Source organism: Euprymna scolopes, chromosome 3 (genome assembly GCF_053919585.1).
Source record: "Euprymna scolopes isolate OS-2025 chromosome 3, ASM5391958v1, whole genome shotgun sequence".
Classification (NCBI taxonomy): Eukaryota; Metazoa; Mollusca; class Cephalopoda; order Sepiida; family Sepiolidae; genus Euprymna; species Euprymna scolopes.
The window spans coordinates 120,044,419-120,066,833 of record NC_136484.1 but is presented as its reverse complement, the minus strand read 5'-3'; positions in this window follow the sequence as shown (position 1 = coordinate 120,066,833).

Genomic DNA, 22,415 nt, shown 5'->3' with positions numbered 1-22,415 from the left:
CTTATCAATTCTCTGATTAAAAAATCAGAAAAATTATTTTCAACCATATTAATATATGTATTGTTTATTTAATAAATTACACAGAATTAGTGTTAAACGGCGTATGTCAACTGGTCTGGCATTTAGATGGGGTTTTTTTAGTCACATGTCTGCATTAAAAAATGTTATCCATGCAAAATTTTCAGCAGAGATTTCAAGACAGTGATTTTTACGATAATTCTTAAATCGTGATAACTTGTCAACCTGTAAGAGTCATATATTTTAATTGAATTATTTAATACTTCCCTATAATTTTAATGGAGAGATTTACAGCTAAGTGATTTATTCTACAGCCAATCAGTAACTCCGACAGAGAAGCAGAGATAGTTTTAGTAAGAACATTGTCCACGCAATTTTGATTATAAAGGTGTTTGCACTAATAACATGTGTATTTTCACTGTGTACTTTAAATGGTTAACTGCATACTTATTTTTTTTTATCTTCTTCATTTGAAGATTGTAACGCTGGCTATGGGGAAGCCATATGTGTGTGGGGGATATTCTAAGGTTACAGCTTATCTCCTTTACTCTTTTGTATGAAAATAGACCTACTGAGAAATCCCCTGAATAACAATTCGAGCGCCTACAATTTGAGTTAGGGGCGCCATCGGGATCCAAGCAAGAAAGTAAACAATCTGTTTTTATGGATGATCTTAAACCGTATGCCAGCTCTGAAACGGATCTACACCGGCTTCTGCAGGCAGTACACACCTTTTTCAATGACATCGGAATGAGGGATGGCCTGGGTAAATCTGCCAAGTGTACACTCAGAGCTAAAAAAAAAGACCCACACGGAAAATATGCAGCTTAATGGAGACATTGACATCAGGGATCTAGAGGAGCACGAGCCTTATAAATACCTTGGCATGCCAAGATGAGGGAGAAGATAGGCAAATAATATGTACGTAGAGTGTTGCTATAAAAGACTGCAGCGAACTCTGAAAAATGGGAATTTATCGGTTATAGTATGAGGTGCAATTTGGTATGATAGTCGCTAAGACCCGCTGGAGTACGAGGGAAACCCCAATTCTGCTAAAGATGTTTCATTATTACATAAAAACACTTACCAACATCCTCAGTATAAAAACGAATGAAGATAACTCCGTTTTTATGAAGGACCGGCCTCCTCGTCACTTGGCATGGCGTTTGTTGAGCCGAAATGGGATTTATAAACTTCCATCGCCAAGTATGGCTCCCGGATATGAACCCAATTTAAGACCTTTGGGGCATATTAGACCGGAAACTTCGCAAAAAAAAGAAGCTATCTTCAAGCCTGTCGTTTAGCATTTTTGAGTCAAAGATGGCAAGAAATTCTTCAAGATAAGAACTAACTGATCTATGCTATACATGGAAAGGGTCATAACATTAAAAACAGCAAACGGTTCTAAACTAAATATTAGTTATTAAATTTGTGAATATTGAATTTTATTTCGTTCTATAAATTATAAATTTATTGAAAGAAAATTTTTCTATGGGTGTCTAGTCTTTTCTATCATATATATATATATATATATATATATATATATATATATATATATATGCACAAACACACATATATAAGCGTATATATTTATAAATGCTACAAATTATTTTTAAAATTATTTCAACTTCTTAAATTGTTTCTGCCTATATATATATATGCACGCGCACATACACACACACGCACACACACACACACACACACACACACACATATATATATATATATATATATATATATATATATATATAAAGAACTCAGTTCTGTTGAATCACACGTGCTTAACTGATAAATTGCTGCCAAGATATATATATATATATATAAATATATATATATACATATACATACATCTTTTTTATATAAATACACAAAGCCTAAATAAAGAAAATGACAACAACAACAATCGCCCTTGACGATCATTGGATGCACCGTATTCAGTCCATAAGAGATTAGTGATTGCAACTGAAATAACACCCTATATGCAATTACTCAATAAACATTACCATTAAAAATATATTTTCAAATATTTGCACTTGTGTGTTTTATTTTTTTTATTTAATTCGTCCAGAAGCAATCTCGTAATAAAGACGATACGTTGATGAATACATTTCTCCTCTTTTTATCTCTCGATACACGCGCACACACACACACACACACACACACATATATATATATATATATATATATATATATATATATATATATATATATATATATATATGTAGAGAGAGAGAGAGAGAGAGACAGAGACAGAGACAGAGAAAAAGATAGAATGAAGTAGAGAGAATAAGAGGTGAAAAAGAGAGGTATATATATATATATATATATATATATATATATATATATATATATATATATATATATATATAGGTAGGGATTGAGAGCTATATAATATTCATATATTTTATCTCTCTCTTTATATATAAACTGAAATATAAAAAAAATATTACAAAAGATTGAATTTTCTAAACTTATACCATTGTAGTATGTTATGATTTGCTTTAATCTTTGTTTATCACTTACGCCTCTGCATTTTAAAACCCTCTTATATAGTGTCAATATTTACAATGTTTCAGGCAAACAACATGAATCCATAATTTATTTAGAAAATATTTGAAATGAAAAATATATTCAATAAGAGTAAGACACAGTTAAAAAACCGAGAACCACATCACTCTATACAAAAGCATAAAATATCAATAGATACACACACAAGAGCCAAAACAATGAAAAAATAAGCAGTTGTCCTCGCCCTAGTCATGAGACATATTTTTTGTTTAAAATAGTTTTTCCATATTTATTCTGGTTTACAAACACGTTAATATTTTGTTTCCATTTGCATCTGCTTAGTAAAACTACTTGTGGTGGGTTCATTATTGAAAAAAAACAAGTTTTCGAGAGGATGAACCTTCTGACTTTGCAAAACATGACAGTGCAGTATATTTGGCATTCCAGCAGGAGGCCTCAGGCGATTAGAAATAAACAAAACCCCACTCAAAGAGAGAAGTGTGAACCTTATAGAACTATACAGAATCAGCAATCAACAAGGGACAATTACAAGAATAGTCTCATCTCTGTTGATTTTAGGGTCCGAGGATAAATTTTGTAGTGAAACATAAATTTACATCGCGGTATTAATTTGTTATATTATTATGCCATAATATACTTGCTTTATCCATTACCTTTTTCTTTTCTGTCTCTTTCGTTCTCTCTTGTTTCTCTTCCTCTTTTTCTAGCTATTCGCACGGCTTTCACTTATTTCTATCATTGTGCCTTCTCCTTCGTTTTTGCTTTCTTTTCACTCCTTTGATCCTATCTGTCTTCTGCTCCCTTCCGATCCAATCGTCAGCACGGTTATACTCCTTTAAAACATTCTGTTTAATTCATCTTTTCAAATCAATTGTTTACTATAACGCCCAGTAAGATGACAACGGATTTTCTCGCACTATTTTACCTTCCAACCCTTTTTACTTCTTTCTCTTGCGTCACTCTCTCTTCTTTCTCTTCATTATTTAGTTGCTTTCCTTTTTGCTTTGCTTTTCTCATCTTTTTCGCAGGCTTTTTTTAATTCTATTTTTGTCATCATTTCGAATGAACTGATAGCTTATTAGCCCTTTGTTTATCTTACCTTATCCCTTTCATAAGTATTTACTCTCCTTCCTTATCCCCTCGCTCTAATGTCTTTTTTTTTTCCAATTTCTCTTTTTCTTTTCTTTTTCCTTTTACATTTCTCCTATTATTGTCTCTTTCTTTTCCACATGATTTATATTTTTATCATTCCGTTTATCGTATCAGTTTAATTTAAGTCTGTGCGAAAGCAAACAGGAAAGATAACAACTGGTTGCCCTTCTCTGTTTTACCTTCTGCCGTTTTACCACGCTTCTTTTTACACAGTGATCACCACTTATCAAGGCCCGGAAGCCACTCAGGGATAAGGGTTATTGCAAGTACATTATGTTAGTGTGGAGATTTGATGAAGTGTTTACTTAAGAGGGCGGTTCATTAGGAATTTGTTAACATTAGACTTGAAGACATCCAAGTTGTAGTCCGGAGGGAAGCAGCCAGACGGAACAGAGTTCCACAGGCGTGCAGTTCTAAGAAAGAAGCTTTGTTCATGGAATCCGCGTTTTGATTTAGGCACAGATATAGAGTGGGGGAAAATTTTCACAGTGGATTAAGCTAGACGGGTGTTTTTCGTGAAAGATTGGCGAGGGGGGACCAGGGATTGGAGTTCAGACGAGCACCTGCCATGAAAATAACGATAGAACAAGGATAGGCTCGCAACGTCTCTTCTGTGGGAGATGGGTTGCAGGGAAGAGAAAAGGGCATCCCCCACTAAACCATGAAGTCTATTTTGTACCCTGTCAAGGCATGATAGGCTGTTTTTGGCAGCTCCTGCCCAGATATGGCAACAGTATTCCATCCTTGGACGTACTTGGCTTTTATATAGATAGAGACTTGCATCAGTAGTGAGATATCTTCTGGAGCGGTAGAAGGATCCCACCATCTTTCCAGCGACCTTGGCAGCAGACTTGATGTACGTGTTCCATTTCAGATCAGGAGTAAAGGTCAAACCCAGAAGCTTGTCAAAACACGGGGCCTCACCCAGACGAGAACCATCCATCACAATTGATGCCAGTTGGGGATCAGAGCGTTAATGATGTAAGGATAGGAGTTTGGTTTTGGATGCATTAAAGGTAACTAGCCACATCTTCCCCCACTGAACCACGCGCTCGAGATCAGAGGAGAGAGAATCAGAGAGAACTTCGTCATGTACAGCCTTTGATGTGTTGCCGTAGATGGTCGTGTCATCAGCATAGATGTCAACGAATGATTTAAGTATGTGTTTAGGGAGGTCATTGATGTAGATCAGGAAGAGAGTTGGGCCCAGGATTGACCCCCGAGGGACTCCAGCATTTATATTGCAGGCCTCCGATTTTTGTCCATCTACCACTACTCTTATGAGCCTATCGGAGAGAAATGATTTAATGATTGAGAAAACATTTCCAGTTATACCGTAGCTTGAAATCTTGTGAAGTAGACCCTTATGCCATACCTTGTCGAAGGCGTTTGATATGTCAAGAGTAATTGCCCAAAAAGGAAGCCTTTGTCAAGAGATTCACTAATCCTGTGGGATATAACCGTCAGCACATCTGCGGTAGATCTTGCAGAGCGGAAACCATATTCCCTCTTCTTTCTTTAATTCCTTTCTTCCTATTTTTCTTTTACTTTTATATTTTCCACTATTCGTGTTTCACCATTACGCAGGTTTTTATTCGTTTGTATCATTCCGTTAATCTCATGATTTCACATTAAGTGTTTCTCTATTACGCTGGCTTTTAATCGTTTGAATCAATACGTTTATTTTATCGTCTCATATAAAGTCTATTCAGCAAAATGCAGTTAAGATACCAACTACTTCCCACTCTCTATATCTTACCTTCCTCTCTTTTTAGCCTTTTTCTCTATTTCTTCGTTGCATACATTTACCTTTTCTTTCCTAAATATATTTTTCGCCTTTCACTTTTCACCCTTTCCTCTATCTCTTTGTCGTTTTTGTAGGCTTATAGTGATTTGCATCATTACGTCTATGCCATAATTTCGAACAAAGTGCGTACGGGAACAAGCATGGAAGCAAAATTACTATATCACCAAACTTTTTTGTATTATACACATTAAGGAAATATAACAGCTTCAATAGGAGACATAATTATTGATTTTTCTACTCAGGAATAATCAATGTAAATTTCTTGTATTCGAGTTTTTGAATTATTATAGAAAAGATAAGTTTTAACGATAAGCAACAAAGGTATGAATAAATACATTTATAACATTTATGACGCAGCTAAAAATAACACATTTCACAGAAAAGTCAGGATTTTTTGTCTGCCAAGAAATTTTTTTCTGTAAGTAGAAGATAAATGAACAAAATACATTGTTTTTCATTCCTTTTTATTGTTTTCTAAATTTGGCATGGAACCAGTTATCTTTTTATTCATTCTCTTCACGCCAGGTAACCGTTTTCGCAAATAATACGCATTTCATCATTTCTTATTTTGTTTTCCAAAATGACTTGCTAGTTTGCTCTAAGGAAGATCCGTTGAGTTCCGTTATCATTAGATTGGACGCAAATTGATAATGTCCTGAAGGTAGAGATTCTGCACTATAAATAATATTTCGTCTTCGCATGTTTGTCGTAAAAAAAGTCGACATATTCTTTGAAAAAAAAAACACGGTCTTAAATAACACTAGTTTTTTTACTTAACAATATAGTTCATATGAATATAAAAAAACAGTGTTATACAAAGCCGTCCCTATTTAGAATTATAGTCTTATGGTATACGCTTGGCATATCAGAGGAGAACCGCTCAGATCATGCTTCTCTGTTTTGACATAGAATAAAAGCAATTTTAAAATCTATTGAAGCCGTCTTTTTTTCTGCGATCTCTTTCTCTCAGAAGAGTCTTTCGCTATTGTGATTTTCATGGCATGTGCTTGATTGTGCTCAAATCTATGTCTCTTTTCTTTGAAACAAAAACTCCTCCATCTACAACCACATTAAAGTGCTTCTATTTCTTGCTCTGTGTACCTAAAATTAAGAAGACATTTCATGGGCATAGTTTCTCATTAAAAACTAATCGTTTGTGGAACAAAATACCGCCGGATAGGTTTCCAATTAACCAATTGACTACAACGTGGTCGTTTTAAAAGCAATGTTTACAAGTTCCACTTGGGCTACCTTACGTAACAAAATTATGTATAGTTTTAATATTTTTACTAAATCGCACTCTTTATCAAAAAAAAATCCCACTTAACCTTATTCTCGAAGGGCATTTCAGACTTGATAAACAGTGATCTGTTAGTACATAACAAATTGCAGACGTGATTTTGAAGATATAAGAAATTTAAAAATGATATCAGATTGTTAATATTTATAATTTGATCAGCGTAAAATAGACACCTTACAAAAATAAAATGCTCTGTGTTTCTATTGTAAACAGTTTTTTTAGTTCATAATAATTATCTTTATAAGTTATATAATAATTTTTACACAATGAGGCAAATAATATATTGCTCCATTTTGGTATTTGTAGATTTGTATTTTTGTCGAAAATGCGCATAAAACGTGTACATCATGCTCAACCGTTTCTCTTTAGTAAGACAGACTGCACAATTTGTGTTTGTTTCTATTTTATTAAAGTTTATTCTTTCAACGAAACAAGAATACATTATTCGGTTTCAACTTTGTATGTTAAAACTTTCTAATCATGTCGGTGTTGATGTATACATGTATAGTGACCTAATATTTGTTTCTTTATATATTTTGTGTCAAATTTACCAATAGGTAAATATTACTTGAGGATAAGGACAAATTTGTTGAACAAGTTAACGACTAACATTATGAGAGAATTGAAAATTATTAATCGAATGTATTTTTTTTTCATTTTTTAATAAAAAGACACGAGGGAAATTTACTCTCATTGATTTTGAAGACTCCAGTTGTATATTCTGTAAGGAATCAGATCCACAGTAATGTACCTTATCTGTTCATCAAAATTCCGTTTGTTCTCATAGACACTGGGCAAGAACGGAGAGTTATTTGCAGTTGTAACAATACCATAAAGTCTTGCTTTCGATGTTTTACAAATGAGGTAATATTTTAAAACATAGTGGAATGCCTACAATGAAACCAAAGATAAATTAGATAAAAATTAGCATCGTCTTTATACTGAGTGTACGCATATAAGGAACATGATAGATAATCACTTACTAGATTGAGAAGTCGATTTTCTTCATTGCAAAGACAGAATAAATGTTCTGGACTATACGTCCAATATCATGTAATCAATATTCTAATTCTCTTCGTAAATAACACTTACATAGTAATAGGATCGTGTCGAATGTCAGATATTTTATTTTCGCTACATTTTCTTTGCTAAAGAAAAACATAAAAAGGTTTATTTTGTAATATATAAGTGCGTCGATGCACCTATTTCAGGATCATCGTCTTTCCTCAGTTTGGCATGTGTCAGTTAGAAATGGGCTTTACTTCGATAACGGTATATATTGAAAGACCGAATCTTGCAAGAGATGCGTCAAATTAATCTACATAAACACATCTGTCAATCTCTCCATGTACCATCATTCCATTTTAATTGGAATGTTGGGTGTTTTATTCTTCCTAAGTAAAGGAATATATATTTCCTTATATATGAGACTAATTTTAGAATAGTGTGATTGTAACTTTTAAGGTTGAAATATTATTGTTAGACAGCCCCACTGGGGGATAAACATAATTTTCTGTAGTATCTCACGGTTATGTTTTAAATATTATTTTTGTCAGTCTGTAATAAGTAAATTTCATTAAACATTCTTGTCAATTAAACCCATTTTATTTAGACGCAAAAAAGGCTAACCGTCGTTGCCTGGACCATATATAAAATAAAATAAGGTTGCGGTTGACTACACTTCCTAAATGAATTTTCTTATAATTTAGTTATTTTTACTGTGAAAATTCATTTCAGTTTCAGAAAAATCCATTGGTGTCGGCCCACTGCCACGAATTCGAAACAGGAGCAAGTTTTAAAAGGTTAGGATTAAAACTATTTGTGAGTCTACTTTCGGCTTAATAAACCGCAGATAAAAAATAAATTCACTCTAATTATGTGTTTTGAGCTTAGTAAATAATACAAAGTACAAAACAAAATATATTTTTAAAAATCTTTTAACCCTGTTTTAATGCAAAAGCTGATCGAAATAAACGTTTTTAAAAATGTGTTAGCAATAAAATAAATAAAGAAACGTTGACCATAAGGTGGCCGCCAACCTGAAAGATATCAGTTCTGGTAGTGTCTTCTAACTCATTCAGATACAACGAAAGTCACAACACGAGGTAGCACATTTATATACTTAACGTATCTGAGAGGTAAAGTGGTTCACGCATGCGTAGATGCTTAAATCTTTTAAAAAGAGCCGATTTTATCAGATTCGTCCGTCATAAATATAGAACCATGAATATTTTGTTCTAAATTTCACATAAAATGCGTCCGGGCTTACCAAGTACTGCTATTGATTTGTGCTTGTGTCATTTCTACGGGGGTTCTATATAGTTGATTGCATTGTTTCTAGAGTAATTCTTTTCCCACATGGTAATGTCTATTCTTATATTCTTTTTGTACCACTTTGCTGTATTCATTTATTATGCTGTATATTGTTTCGTCCCTTTGTCCGAAGAGTACGAATTTGCTATTTTCTTGTCTTCTTCTTCTTCTTTCTTCTTCTTCTTCTTCTTCTTCTTCTTATTATTATTATTATTATTATTGCAAGTTGGCTTTGATACTTGATACGTTATTCAAAAATAATAACCATCACAATTATAATTATAGTGAAAAGCTAAATAGGTATGAACATTTTATCAATTCCAGCGCAAATGTATTTATGTTTTAAATGCGAATGTAAAGAGAGACAACAATATTATTTTCCTATTTATAATTAAGAAAAATCAAGACCATATTACTAACAAACCAATATTTGAAAACGACTAGTTGTTCAAGAAATACACATTGCGATAGAAAACTATTCGTTAAGCAAAAAACAAAAATGAAATAAGAAAAACAACAGAAAATAATAGTTAATTAACATTTTGGGACTCATATGCAAATTTCTTTGATTAAGTAATGAACTCCTTACGGACATCAACGGGTAATATAAACAAAGATATTACCTCTATTGTGCATAGCTGAATCAACATAAAATATTACGTTTCGCTTTAAGATTACTACACGAAACAAGCATAACTTCCGCATTTGTTCATGCGGATTTGCATCCATAGTTAACTGTTACGTAGTCTGTGAGTTTAGATTATTATTTAGGTTTACAACATAAGAGTCTGGGATAAATATTCAGGTATCGCATGTCAGGCATTTTAGGCTGGTTGTTTTGGTTGTTTTTTTTACGGCATATCAACCTTTTTCAGGTTATTTAATGCCGAATCCAGTGATTTTGAATAACAGATTTTGATAGAATAAATTTGTTTTTTTTTTTCAAGTCGGTTTCTATTAAACCCATAGTTGGGACCCTAACAGGTACTACCACTCCGGGTCAGAGTGGACATGGGAGCAATAGCAATTTAGGGGTTGCTCCACACTCCCCAAAGCCCGCAAGCTGGGGCCTGACCATCGGATATAGTTTAAGGTTATATCCAGGACAGCAGGGTTTTTAAGCTTGTTATATGAATATACTTTTAACAAAATGTGTTTGAGATTAAACGTTAGAATAGTATCATTGGAAAGTAAACCGTCTATTGCCTTGATTTTCACACAAAAGTACGAACCATTTCGAAAGAAGGTTCTGATATTATTAAAAATTATGGGTACTAAAACCACATTACGATATAGATGTTCCTACCAAATCGGTCGATCTAGAGACGTAGTTCCCTACATCTCGGGTTGGCTTAATAGAAAAATATGCACTGAAGTTAAACAATGTGTTACAATAAAAACAATACATATTGGTAATGGATAATAAAAAGACGAGAAAAATATACAGTCATCAATTATATATTATATATATATATATATACATATATATATATACACACATATATATACATTATATATGTGTGTGTGTGTTTTCTGTAATCATAATTAAAATGCAGTCAACTAAAACTTGTGTCATCGCTTTTTATAAACATTGATGAGAATTTCGAATACACACACATATATATATGTATATATATATATGCATACATGCACACATATGATATATTTATCAATATTTCTTTTAATCATACAAGTAAAATTTGGAAACACATTTGCGGAAACTATTACGGTATCAAGGCGGATACTCTGACACCGAACATATCATGAAGGCTAAGGTTGCAAAATAGTTGATCAAAACCCATTGGTTGCTGCAACCGTAAAAAAAACTGAAATGAAGATGTAGACTAAGACAACAGTATTTTTAAGGCAGTATATAGACAATCCTTTTTAACGATTCGGATCACGGATACTCAATATGGCACGTAGAAAGCAACAATATGTTACATATACCATAATGATATAAGCAGCCTAAATAATCTCCTGGAAAAGGACATCCCATGATCAAGTCTCAGTACACAAGATAATCCCGTGTGTCAGAAGTGAGACGATGATGACGAGCGCTTACAGGACAATTAATACATCAAGATGCTTATTAAAGAATACAAAGAGGAGTCATTTCCTCTGCAAGTCACACTGTGGGCGATTATCTAGTGGAAATTTGCTCTAGTAGGGACCGATTTGCTGATGGCAATGGCTAATCGAAAGCTTTGTGGATCGGAATTCCCCGACTTTTCTTCTACATGAATTTGCCTCGAATATGCCAAAAAGAGAATTTTCGGAAACATCAATAGAAATCCAGATCGTAAAAAGTCCAACCAGTTTTCTTTATGTCATAGAACTTACACAATAATGGTTTCTATGAATTTTACACTGTGAGTATACATTTTACTTTGATTACTTTTTCCTGGATTATGCACTAGCTCATTTAAACAATAGTTTATTGCCCTCAAATATTGATAAATCCAATTATAATATAAGCTTTCGTTACATGAGCATGTACATAAAAGAAAATTAGGCTGAAAACGTTATTTTTTCTATATCTGTAAGAAAATGTTTTGAAAATATGTCGTAAATGTAATCGCTACTACTATAGAAAACAACATTTTCTATGTGTTTGTGTAACTGTGTATCTGTAGGGTCGTTTCTCATTCACTCGAAAACGGTTGAGTCGATTTTAATAAAATTTTACACAAAGGTTTCTTATGTGCCTGACAGTGTTCCTAGATAGGTTTTCTGTCGGAATGTATTTGATAAGTATCGGTAATCGATATTCGAAATAATCCGCTGAAAGAAGAAACAGGCCATTTCGTACAAACTATATATCTTAAACAACCTAGAATCACAAGTGTATTTGAGAAGTGCTTTTACCACACAAGATGAATTGCCACAGATATGGAATCAACAGTAAGTTCTTTGATATGATAGGAGCGCGTTCCAAATAAATATGTCTGTTTAAACCATAAGTTCACAATAATACCTGAGTTTCCTATTTTAAACGCAAATTCAAGCCATAGGCACCGCAGAAACACTAATGCCAGGCATATAAAAGTAACAATAGGCTCTTTGATATTACAAGAGCGCGTTCGAAATGAATTTTTCTGTTTACCTTAAGCATGATACATGGTATGTATAAATTAAATTTTAATTCAAACTATTATACATTAAATAATTTTATAAAATCAACAATAATATCTCCACAGTGCAATTTAGATTACAATATATTGTGAAATTCTTCACTACGAAAGGCCTGTAGAACTTCCTCCAGGTGCGTCGCGGTGGGCCCCCAATTAAAGTAGGCAATCAATCGATTTTATTGAACAATGGGCTATTTCATCGATTTCGATGACAATAGAGATATGGGACTGGGCAACACTTGTTGATCATCATTACATCCCGGGCAACGTCGGATAACCCTGCTAGTATTTATGAAAATGGACATCTTTATAATCGTTAAAAAACTAAAAAGAAAGTAGTAACGAGTGTCTAAATGTTTGCCTCCTTGATATAATATATAAATATACACGCACACGTGTGTGTATACTGTTTGTAAAACACTATGCGAACATATATTTCCGGCTAAGAAATATTTGAAAGATAATTTTAAGCATCTATCACATTTTAGTCGACTTGAATGTCAAATTCACTTACATTTGGTGAGTTATAGATTTTGTCCGTTTCGTGCACTATAATATCGATGCTGTGTAAACGTCGGCATCACCAGAGTCTCATTGATAATATAACCTGAATCTATCCGTCATCAATTATGTTATGTTGCAGACAAACAGATAAATACACAAGCACATGCACAAACATTTAATTTACTTATTGAGATAAATTCAATTTTTTTCGCTAACAGTTGACTAATTGTACTTTTTTTTAGATAATTCGAATCACTAAACATGATTTGAGTTCCATCTGATTGGGAGTCTGTTTGAATTACTGAGATAGACTGCGTTGTAAAAACCTTGCTTGAAATAGAATATTACGAATCTACTTACTACCCTACCGAGACGTTTGCCAATCTGTATAACTCTTTCAGTATTTTCTAATGGGTGGTGCAACACTCGTTAGATAGGAATAGACGCTACATTTTCACATCTAGTATTTCGTATGTAAACATTCGAAATATACTATTTCGTATTATTTAGACTACTCCCCTACTATTTGATTTTATATGTTACTATTTGATTTTGTATGTTACTATTTGATTTTATATGTTACTATTTGATTTTATATGTTACTATTTGATTTTATATGTTACTATTTGATTTTATATGTTACTATTTGATTGTATATGTTACTATTTGATTTTATATGTTACTATTTGATTTTATATGTTACTATTTGATTTTGTATGTTACTATTTGATTTTATATGTTACTATTTGATTTTATATGTTACTATTTGATTTTATATGTTACTATTTGATTTTATATGTTACTATTTGATTTTCTATGTTACTATTTGATTTTGTATGTTACTATTTGATTTTATATGTTACTATTTGATTTTATATGTTACTATTTGATTTTATATGTTACTATTTGATTTTATATGTTACTATTTGATTTTATATGTTACTATTTGATTTTGTATGTTACTATTTGATTTTATATGTTACTATTTGATTTTATATGTTACTATTTGATTTTGTATGTTACTATTTGATTGTATATGTTACTATTTGATTTTATATGTTACTATTTGATTTTATATGTTACTATTTGATTTTGTATGTTACTATTTGATTTTGTATGTTACTATTTGATTTTATATGTTACTATTTGATTTTGTATGTTACTATTTGATTTTATATGTTACTATTTGATTTTATATGTTACTATTTGATTTTGTATGTTACTATTTGATTTACTATGCTACTATTTGATTTTGTATGTTACTATTTGATTTTATATGTTACTATTTGATTTTATATGTTACTATTTGATTTTGTATGTTACTATTTGATTTTGTATGTTACTATTTGATTTTGTATGTTACTATTTGATTTTATATGTTACTATTTGATTTCGTATGTTACTATTTGATTTTGTATGTTACTATTTGATTTTATATGTTACTATTTGATTTTGTATGTTATTATTTAATTTTATATGTTACTATTTGATTTTATATGTTACTATTTGATTTTATATGTTACTATTTGATTTTGTATGTTACTATTTGATTTTGTATGTTACTATTTGATTTTGTATGTTACTATTTGATTTTATATGTTACTATTTGATTTTGTATGTTATTATTTGATTTTATATGTTACTATTTGATTTTATATGTTACTATTTGATTTTATATGTTACTATTTGATTTTGTATGTTACTATTTTATTTTGTATGTTACTATTTGATTTTGTATGTTACTATTTGATTTTATATGTTACTATTTGATTTTATATGTTACTATTTGATTTTGTATGTTACTATTTGATTTTATATGTTACTATTTGATTTTCTATGTTACTATTTGATTTTGTATGTTACTATTTGATTTTATATGTTACTATTTGATTTTATATGTTACTATTTGATTTTGTATGTTACTATTTGATTTTATATGTTACTATTTGATTTTGTATGTTACTATTTGATTTTATATGTTACTATTTGATTTTATATGTTACTATTTGATTTTATATGTTAGTATTTGATTTTGTATGTTATTTTCACAACGTTATGGCTATCAACGCTTGTTTATGTTCATCTTGCCGAACGCAGGCATCTGTACGTATTTTTAAAAATTAACTCATTACTTTATAAATAAAAACGGATTCAGCTTAATATCATTATAGGTTCCCTCCCCCAACCAAAAAGAAATATGGGGTTGACAAGATGTGTCTGGGTATCTTGTAAGTCAATCAGTCGAAATATTTTGAGTATAACATCGGAAAAAATATAATAGTCCGAATAACATAGATACTTAAAATTATCTAATCCCATCTGTTTTCGAAATATAAAATATTGTTTTTGTTTACACGTTTATATTCATATGTATATTATTTTATGTGTTATTTGTCACGCTTATATTATTTTACACTTATTTTTATTCAATATTTTTATGAACGGCCTTAACATATACCAGATAAATTGTAAGAGTGATGAATATATTTCTTTGTCGTTAAAATTTTGTAAATACTACTTTCAAAACATTCAAAGCAATTACATTTCCGCTTAAATCACATTTACAAAATATTTCATTCCAAATAATGTCTGTCATCAATGATCTCTTATAAAAATCTGTAAAAAGCAGACAAAACCCCTGCTCTTGGCAACATGTAAACTTTACAAATCCAATTCTAATAATATTTCCTACGCAATAAAACATGAAATTAAAAAATCCCATTGTATTTGATAAAGCTTAGTTATAATATATACAAATAAGAAGACTTATCCGCTTTTAAATGTATTAGATGTTTCGCATGCAAGGACATCCTTTGTATGTAGAATATTATTATGGTTAGATTTGAATAAATCAACATTAATTTAATAAAAGTAACCTTGGACCGACAGACAAGAATAAAATAAGCACATACAAATTCAAATAATACACGTTCTGGGCTGCAATAAGCGTTTTTGCACATTCTACCTACTAGGATTTAATCATCGCCGATAATTTTTATACCATTATTATACGCCTGCCTTGCATGAACTTCAAATTACTTAGAAAAGTTAGCAACACGAAGCCTACCAAATTTACAAAAGTTATTTAACACACAGGAACTAAAATTTTTGATACAGTCATATTCTTAGGTTTTTATGAAGAATCATGATGCATGCAAGTTTACTGAAGCATAATGAGTATTAAAATACATTGTGGTGAATCTAAATCCTCCAAATTAGCTGCGAATAATTTTAAATTGCAGGTAATTTTCCAGGCACTCATTTCTGTTATGAATTTATTCTGAAAACAACCAAAACATAATCTCTAAACTCGTAAACGCTGTCAGAAATTCGCAAGCCTACGCTAACATTAGAAACACATTGAGAATGCTGGTATTGCGCAAGAGGGGAAAGTGCAGGAATAAGGAATATTACGCTCTATCTAAAGAAAGCTCATACTCTTAAAAACTTAATCGTGTTCTGTTTGTTGATCGCTACATTGGTATACGAATTGCCGTCATAAGAGTATAAAGTGTCGAACTTGAAGTCACGGTAGACAAAGGAGTCTACACTACCGCGTAAGAAATGGTTCATATATGCAGAAAATTATAAAAAAGAGAAAGTATAAGTGGTAAAACATGCGAAACTATTACCACGTGTTCATATCTATTACAGATAACATGCATGCTCGCCTTTCGGAATAACGACAAGTGGTTGGAAGTGGATATTTATAAGTTTGCTTGAGCTGAGATATGTTCATCTAAATTTAAAGCTATAAACCGAAAGACTTTTCCTGTAAATCTGATATTACGAAGATCACGGTTTTATCCAATTACACAGAAGTTTTTTTCAAATGATATTGACTTCAGCAGTTTAATCACGTTTATCAATCAAAACCAATGACTATCAAGAAAACGAAGATATAATTAAAAAGTGTCTTTAATAACTTCCTAGACTCGTTTTGTACAGCCATTTTAAATTGTTGCAGAATATTAAAAACGTAGTATATTATTGCTACACATCTTATGATATGACTAACTACTTTTTCATGATTTCAAATACAAATGAGAGAGCTAGAGCAGGAATTGGAGTCCAGCCTACTTAAGCTGGTGAATTTCGAAAATGCAATCTGGATGTGAGGACACTTTAGAAGAATGCTATGGAATAACATTGTGTTTTAAACTCGGGAAAATGCTACAGAAATGTACGGAATGCCTCAGATTTCTTTTCGTCCATCTTGCTTGAATCGCGCATCAAGTTTTGAGTTGTATTTCAGAATCAAAGAAGGCAGTGAATCTGGGAGGCATGATAAGAAGTGTAGGGTGAGTAAGGACGTCCGAACACCAGATGTGATTGGCCAAATAAAGAATTGTATGAGTAAGGACAGTCGTATATTTATAGAGATAATAGTGTATAATGTGGGTACTGTATACATAATTATTCACGAGGAACTGAAGCCATTTGCGTAAAGGTTGTCTCAAGATAGCTCAGAAAGAAAGACGTTGTTATGACACCAGTAAAATATTCTAGCTGATCCATTCAGCTCTTACAGTCCTTGCTACTCTGGTAATCTGTGATGAAAGCTGGATCAACTGAGACCAAGAGACAGAGTTCCGAGTATAAGCATGCTGGCTCTTTTAGACCCAAAAAAGACCAGACTAAGCTAATCCACCCAAAAACTTATGATAATCCTTTTTTTTTTGACAGCACGGGCTTAATTTACATGCACTCTTTTCTCACCGGACGGACAATTACCAAGGAATTCTATGTTGGGGCTTTAAGGATGTTCAGGAGGACATTCATTTGGAAGAAGCCATCACTCTTCAAATCGGGTAAGTGACATCTACACCAGGACAATGCACCAGTCCAGAACTCTATCCTTGTCAAAGGCTATTTTATTCAGATATGCGTCAATACAGTTCCCCACACTCGCTGTTGTCATGTCCTTGCTTTCTGTGACTTTTAGTTATTACCTAAGCTCAGGGAAAACCTTAGAGGCTGTCATTATGAGACAATTGAGGAGATGAAAGAGACTGTGGCGAGAGGCATTGACACGCTCAAACAAGAGAACTTCCATGGGGTCTTCCAGAAGTTGCTGGAAGGTATAAGTGCATTGCAGCCGGAGATGATTACTTCGAATGGTGACGAGAATTCCATGTGTATTCTATCAATAGATGTGGCTGTAAGAAAAAAGTTTGTAAACTTAGCACTTTCAATTGGCACTACATTATATTTTCCTTGTTGAATTTGGTAAGTCATACAAAAAGACTGACTGATTGAACCTGGCACGCGGTTTTATAAATTTATATTCCAGTTATACGGAACTAATAATGTGCTTTATATTTTTCGTCTACAGTGTATTAATGTTATTTACAAAACATGAAAACGGATAATTAGTCAACCGGTTTACACTTGTTTTATAACTTTGTTAATATAAGTCGGTTTATCTTGACTTTTCTACAGTGTAATAAACGACAAAGAGTTTAGGAGAATATTATATTATATATCACATAAACAAGACTGACATTTAAACGCTTGCTGTTTACATATTCTTTTATCAGTTGTCAACAACATGTGACTCAATATAAATGACACAGCTTTTTTGCAGTATTCATTTGGGGGCCTCACGTATATACACACGTCTACAATGGCAACACCCATTGAGTTATTTACACATTTTTATTTATTGTTTCTCGTGAATGTCTAGTGTTTTGGCAATTGCGCCAAAACAAGAATATACATCTGGCTAGTATTATAAATGTTAGGCCGCCTTCTATCTCTAGGCATAATGATAATATTCTGAATAACTGTGTCTTTGCGGTTTGAGCAATCTCAAGCCGCAATCTTTCTGAAGCAAAATATATTATTTCTGGTTGTAGCTAGATATTATATAATTCGAAAGTAATGCGTAGATGCAGGGAGACGAGATATTTATTATTTTTATTTTTCAGATCTTTCTATTCTCCTAGACTTGTTACTATATAAATCTTGGAATAAATGTAAATAATAATTTCACCAATAGGTATGATGAGGAATGATAGAGATTCGCCATTTTGAAAGGCAGTAATACACTTTATAAAATTGAATGAATTAAAACAAAACGTGCAATGTTTTCCTCGATAACAGTATCATGGCGTACATTTAATACCGAAAAGAAAGGTGTGTTCTACATCTCTCAGTACGCAACAAGTTCAGTGTTCATATTATTTTGATTACTCAGAATATTATCCTCATTTTCTGTTTTATTTTGACAGGATTTCCGTCAATGTGTTCTCCGACTTTCTTCAGGTATCTTGTCCAACTCAGGAATCTATTTGTTGAATCGGGGATATTCGAGAAACTTCAGAGGCAAGGCTTTTTAACATTTGTATAATGGGTGTAGTATTTTTTTCCATTTCCCAAGCCGTGACAGGATACAATTCCTAAGTAACTTGCATTTGTACTCAAAGTGCCGTCGGCACTAAGAACTGAACTCTCAACGTCAGCAAGCATTGTTGACATAATAGATAAAGTACCTGGTAAAATACAGTTATATCTAACATTTTGGGAATTTTAACGTGCAATTCGCATGTAGCCTTACACACGTTTTAAACACGCGTTAACATGCGGACACTTGGAACCCTCACATACTTATAGACACGAGTGTTTTTGTTCTTGCTTTTATTATTGAACATCTCCTCTATCTCCAAATCAGTTACCCAAGTAATAAGGCGGTTGTGCGCAAATACATGCGGCAAGTTTCTCTATTTCTACTATTATATAGAAGAAAATTTGCCGGAGTGTGTGTCTGCGTGTGCAAGTTTTCTCTCTATCGACTCCAAAACTGATTAGTCGATATTTATACAAGTTAACACAAATGTGCTTTATGTATCTGATAGTTTCTAGATAAGTGTTCTACCGGAATGTTTCCGATAAGTATCGATAATCGATAATTGTAAAAATGCGATGAAAGAATGGACAGGTGATTGTGACCAAAGTTACGATTTATGCAGCCTAATAATACATGCGAATTTAGGAAATTTTATTACGTCATAAGGAGATAGGACCGGCATATAAAATCATCAGAAGGTTCTTTTATATGACAGGGGCGCGTACGATATGAATGTCTCTGTTGAAAGAACAAGTAAAGCATTATACTTGTATTTTGCACTTTAAACTTTAATTTAAGCAAGTATATATGAATAATTTCATATAATCAACCATAGGTTTTCTACCGTGCAATGAAATCTGCAATGTATTTTTAACTAAGTTACTGTGCGAGGCAGTGTGATTGACAGATTTCGAAAAAAATAAAATCTGGCAGTGTGAAAACGTCGTTGATCATCATTCAATCCCGGACAACATCAGAACCTTTTGCTACTTTATATATATATATATATATATATATATATATATATATATATATATATATATATGTATATATATATATATATAGAGAGAGAGAGAGAGAGAGAAAGAGAAAGAGAGAGAGAGAGAAATAATTTATTGGTACATAAAATAATGCATAGACGGCCGTTATGTTCTACGAAGGAAGTAACAGCTATTCTTGCTTTGTTTTAGCAAGGATTGAATTACATCTTCAGTGTTTGTGGTTATTTTTTTTTACCACTGGGTGGCGAAACCTCGACGGAAAACATGTACGGGTTTTAATGCATAAATACAATTTTTTTTACTGTTCTATATTTTAATTATAAAAATGATTATTATTTACACATATGTCTGAGTGGAATTTTCTGTCTGTTCGTCGTAATAACGGTCACTATAAAACTCCTCGCTTAATTATTGTTCTTAATATTTTAAACGTAATATAGAGAGTTGTTTGAACCGTTGATTAAGTTTGATGTGTTCTTTAGTCGAAAGAAATAGCTGCTTAGATGTCAGGAACCGAAGAAGATTGGAGTTTGGAAGGCGCAAGTCAACTTTAAATTGTCTTCTTCCTCATGTGTAAATATTCACTTAAACGTTGAATTCGGGTCATTTTAAACTATTTCAGATCATGATTACAGTAATTGATTCGGTAATTACTATAATAGATGAAAGTTAAGTCATTTTTTTTACCTTTGAAATAACAAATATATATCGGGTAAAATACAATAATCGATAAAGTATTTAGTCGATAACAATACATACGAAATCTGTTCGAATTAAAATATATTTAAGCGTTTTTTACGAGGCGGCCTGCTAATACACACACACACATATATATATATATATATATATATATATATGTGTGTGTGTGCGTGTGTGTGCGCGTGTGTGTGCGCGTGTGTGTATGTGTGTGTAATAATAATTATTAAATACCTACAGTCACTAGTGTTTCATCCTTTCGGTAAACATCAGTGCAGGGTGTCACAATTAACACAAGTCGAGAGATTCGGACCCCGGCAACAGAAGTCATGCCTGCCTTCATTAGCAAGGACCAGAACGCCTAGGCTACCGTAAATCGCGAGAGGTAGAGCTGAAATTAAAAAAAAAACTTATTAAATGCTTTTAGCGTCAGTCAGAGTGATCTTATCATTATTTGACTATCTGCGCCTATTATCTAAGCTGACGGACTTTATACAACTGAAAGTGCTCAACGATAAGAACCGAGTTTCTTAAAGGTGCCGACAATTATTTACTATAATAATTATTAAATACGTACAGACACTTGTGTTTCATCCTTTCGAAAATCATTAGTGCAGAGTGTCACAATCAACGCCAGGGAAGAGATTCGAACCCCGGTAACAGAAGTCATGTCTGGAGTCATTAGCAGATTATTGATCTCTCTCTCTCTCTCTCTCTCTCTCTCTCTCTCTCTCTCTCTCTCTCTCTCTCTGTACATATATATATATAAGTAGGTTGTAGTTTGCTTGAAGCATTGTTGAAGAAAATTATAAGGTAAAATTAAAAGCCAAGAACAATGCGAGATTTTTTTTTTTTTATATATATAGAGTAAAATTAAATGCAAACAAAAGAAATAAAGTTCTTTTTTGTTGTTTGTTTTTTCTTTTTCACACAAATTTTAACTCTAAACAACAGTAATTTTTTTTTTCTGTTGTATTCAATGGTGATATATATATATATATATATATATATATGTGTGTGTGTGTGTGTATTATGTGTGTATGCATATATATGTATATAGGTACATATATATGTGTAACTATATATCTGCATACACACATATATATGTGTGTGTATGCATATATATATAGGCACCCCCCACACATATATATATATATATATATATATATGTATGTATAAACACACAGGGGGAAAAAAGAAAGTCCGCACTTATAATTTTTTCAAAAAACGCAAATTTAAGCTAAATTAGATATAACTGTTTAAACAAACTATACCCCATTTGCTTGGACTTTTATTCTTCTATAATTTCACCTGTTCATATTTTACTTTTAATTGAAATATTTAGTGTTCGCGTCAATTTACAAAAATAACTTCAAATAGAGGAGGCAAAAAGAAAGTCCGCACAATGGAAAAATTGTTATTTAAATGTAACATTGGAACATTAATGGAACACAAATACAACAGGAACACAATGTACTAGTTAATATTTATTAGTATAGCCCTTCTGCAATTTGACAGCTGGCAATCTTTTGGGATTCCTTGCATTAGACTGCAGCAATACTCCGGGGAAAGGTCATACCACTTTTCTTTAATTTTTGTCCAAAGTTCTCCC